This window comes from Arvicanthis niloticus, chromosome 2 (assembly GCF_011762505.2).
Source record: "Arvicanthis niloticus isolate mArvNil1 chromosome 2, mArvNil1.pat.X, whole genome shotgun sequence".
Taxonomy (NCBI): domain Eukaryota; kingdom Metazoa; phylum Chordata; class Mammalia; order Rodentia; family Muridae; genus Arvicanthis; species Arvicanthis niloticus.
The window spans coordinates 11,352,034-11,356,392 of NC_047659.1; positions in this window are offsets into that span (position 1 = coordinate 11,352,034).

Consider the following 4,359-nt stretch of genomic DNA (forward strand, 5'->3'; position numbering starts at 1 on the left):
ATCTCCATCTGAGCCTATGGCCTTCCACATCCCAGCTTGTGTCTCTGGGGCTTCCAGGCCTCTGCAGGAGAGCAACCAAGGAAGACACTAAGACACTAACATTGATCTCTGGCCTCCACACACATGCACATATAAGCATACACACACACACACACAAACACACACACACACACATGCACATGCACACATGCATAAAAAAGAAAGTGGAATTTCACTTCATGCCACTCAGAAAGGTCAGAATCCAATACACTAGATTCAAGACTAAATACTGGTAAGGATATGGAGCTACAGAACTCTTCCTCCTCACTCATGGGATGCAGAATCATTGGAAGACACTTTAGGTGTCTGCTTCAGACATATACCTTCAGCAGATGATCCAGCAATTGTATCCATAAGGATCAACCCAAGTTCTGGCTATACAAAAAAAACCTAGATGTATCTATCTATGGCAGCTTCCTTCATAATTACCCAAACTAAGGAGCTGCCAAGACACCTTTCGGTGGACGAATGCAAAACTGGTGGCGTGTGTAAGTCAATGGAATATTATTTAGCACTGCAAAGAGCTGAGTTATCAAGCGCATGTTATCCAGTCTCGACCATATACTAGTCCCAAAGAGCAAGTGTATGGAAACAGTGAAAGAACAAGGAATAGAGAAAGTGGGGTGACTAGATCGAAGGTGGCAGTTTAAACATCAGAACTAGTCCACATGGATGTGATGGTGACTGTGTGTCATTAGGCATGTCAGAAAACAAAATACAGCTGGGCGTGGTGGGCCAGCCTTGTAAGGCCAGCACCTGGGAGGTGGGGCCAAAGGATCAAGAGCTCAAGGTCTTTCTCAGCTACAAAGTGATTTTGAAAACAGCCTGAGATATGAGACTGTCTTAGAAAATGCAAACCAACAAACGGCAGAACACGTAGCGCCAAGAGTGAATGGAATGCTAATATAGATTTAGGGGCTGGTGAGATGGCGCAATGGGTAAAGGCGCTTGCTGCCAAGAATAGCAACCTGAGTTTGATCCACAGAACCCACAGAGTGGAAGGAAAAAACCAACTACTGAAAGTTGTCCTCTGGCCTATATATAGACATGCACATGCATTATAAACAAACTTAGACTCAGGCTGACTGTACTGTGGCACCATGGTCTGCTGATGACTGTAGGCCCACATCTGCCCCGCCGCTGGGCAAGGTCACTTGGGGAGGCAGAGCTTGGGGAGTTTGACTGTGCTTACCCCACGTCACCACAGGGGTGGGTGCTGGGCCTAGGGAAGTAGGGAGACACCTCTGGGGTGGTGGGATGGGAAAGCACAGTTTGAGACATGGGAAGGCTGGAACTGGTTGGGGGGGTCCCCAAACCTGGCCAAGCCATGGGGTTCTCAGACTTTTGGATATCCAAGTGCAGCTGGGAGTCAGGGGCCCGTGAGCTGGGGACAGCGTCCAGCCTGGGGCCAGAGTGTGTGGTGGTGGTGATAGGGGGTGTGGATGGTATGTGTGGGGGAAGGGGAGCTTCTGCTTGTCCCAGGGGGATTGTCTTTAGGGGGATTGTCTTTAGCTTGGTGAATGCAGCCTTGATGGTTGCGTCTGGAAGCACAGAGAGGCCTTCTTCAGGAGATTAGGCTTCGGCTCTGTAGGCAAAGGCCTTCTTTATAGTTCTCCATGGCAGATATTGATGAAAAGAGACAGTCCATGGTTCTAAACAGTTTATTGTCATGTTGGAAAATGGATGCATAAAACCATACCCCTCTTCTCAGGGTGAGCCTGAGATTAAATACCTTTTGCAGGGAGGGATGTCTGGGAAGGGAAGCTTATTGGCTAAGCCCTCCAGGCCTCTAGGTACCTCATTAGCATGGAGACTCTGTTTTGGGCCTACATGATCATAGGACATGTTTAGTTTATGTGAGACGCATGGCACGTGTTCCAAGTCAGGAATCTGGCAGGCAGCCGGGAGTCGCGTAAGCCTCAGGTGTGTGCCCACCAAGTCTCTGGGTCCTCAACCTGCTCTACCTTACCAAACTTCCTGCCATGGTTTTACATCCCACAGATGATCGCAAATGTAGGCTGCTGAGAGGGGAAGACAGGGACATTGGGTACAGGGGGATTCTGCGCAATTCTTTGCTTCAACTATGGACTTTATCAGTTAAACCAAAATCGAAAGATAACCAAAAGGAAGGGAAGGAGAGAAGAAGGGAAGGGAGAAGGCAGAAGACAGGGAGGTGTGTGCCTTCACAACCCAGCTCACAGCCCATGGCTTCTCCAGACATCTCACCTCACTGAGGTAAGGCAGAGCCTGGGTATGTCTCCAGTGGAGAACATTTAAGCAGAGAACATGGCATTTTCACATCGCAAGGACCAAGGAGTCTTCAGATTCCCATGGCATCTAAAGACATAGAAGGTTTTTGTCTGATATGATGATTATTCTTGGTTGTCAACTTGACTACATCTAGAATTAACTAAAGCCCAAATGGCTGGATACACCTGGGAGGGATTTCTTTTTTCTTAATTAAATCATTTGAAATGGGAAGATCTACTTCTAACCCAGAGATGTGGGGTGGGAGGATATGATACACTTTAACCAAGATTTTTGGAGGTGGGAAGGTCTACCTTCAGTCTGGACCACACCTTGTGCTGGCAGCCTATGTAAGGGACATGAAAGAAGGGGGCTTGCTCTCTCTTTGCCTGCTCGCCCTCATGCTCACTAAGCAATTTCATTCTTTTACTGCCATTAGAGCCTATTTCCTCAGGATTCCAGCCTATACTGGAAACTAACCGAGACATCCTGCTTCATGTATCCACTGAGTAACTACTGGATTCTTGGACCTTCTATTGGACAGCCATTGTTTGACTAGGGGGACCACAGCCCGTTAGCCGTTCTAATAAATCCCTTTCTCTCTATATACATTTATTCTATAAGTCCTGTTGCTCTAAATGTCTTAGAGTCTCTATTGCTACGATGAAACATGACCAAAAAGCAAGTAGTGGAGGAAAGGGCTCGTTCAGCTTACAGTTTCACGTTGCTGCTCATCACTGAAGGGAGTCGGGACAGGAACTCAGACAGGGCAGGAACCTGGAGGCAGGAGCTGATGCAGAGGCTATGGAGGGTGCTGCTTATTCCCCATGGTCTTCTCAGCCTGCTTTCTTATGGGACCCAGGACCACAGCCCAGGGAGGGCACCACCCATTTTGAGCTCTCCCCCATGGATCACTAATTGAGAAATAGCCTTACAGCTGGATCTCATGGAGGCATTTCCTCAACTGACCCTCCCCCCCCCCCCCCGCCCATGACTCTGGCTTGTGTTGAATTGACACACAAAGCCAGCCAGTACACTAAAGAACCCTGGCTAATGTACCTGCTGTTAAAGAACATCCAGAACTAAGGGTGAACATTTTCTCTCTGGGTTAAGATTCAGTATTTCACTTTAAGTATTATTTAAGATTTAAATAATAAATTTATAAAATTTATTATTTAAACTAAATAATAAATTATTTAAGTATTTAAGTAAATACTTAATTAAAAAAGTATTTAAGATTCAGAATTTAAGATTCAGATCTTTTCACTCAGTGTGATGTCAGTGACCCAAAATAACTTTTTTATTATTAAATCAATGTATTTATTTATTGTGGTGCTAGGAATTGAAGTCAGGGCCTCATGTGCACTTGGCCAGTGTGTCTTTGCTGAGCTACAAGCCAAGCCTCGGAATTTACACTTTTTCTGAGATAGGATAGCATGTCCTGGTGAGTTTTTATTGTCGACTTGATCCAACATGGAGTTACCTGGGAAGAGGAAACCTTAACTGAAGAACTGCCTTCATCAGATTGGCCTCTGGCCATGTGTGTGATTGTTTTGATTGATGATTGATCTGTGAGGACACAGCCCACTGTGGGCAAGGTCATCCCCTGGGTAGGGAGACCTGGTCTGTATAAAAAAGCAGGCTGTGTAGCCAGGGAGCAAATGATCCTGCATGGTTTCTGCTCCAGATTCCTGCCTCAGATCCCTGCTCTGACTTCCCTTTGTGATGGACTGAAGCCTGTAAGCTGAGATAAATCCTCTCCTCACCAAGTTGCTCTAGTTCAGAATGTTTGTGATAGTTTATATATGCTTGACCCAGGGAGTGGCACTATTAGAAGGTGTGGCCTTGTTGAAGTAGGTGTGTTACTGAGGGTGTGGGCTTTAAGACCCTTATTCTAGCTGCCTGGCTGCTTGGAAGCCAGTATTCTGCTAATAGCCTTCAGATGAAGATGTTGAACTCTCATCTCCTCCTACACCATGCCTACCTACCTGGATGCTGCCATGTTCCTGCCTTGATGATAATGGACTGAACCTCTGAACCTGTAAGCCAGCCCAATTAAATGTTGTCCTTCTA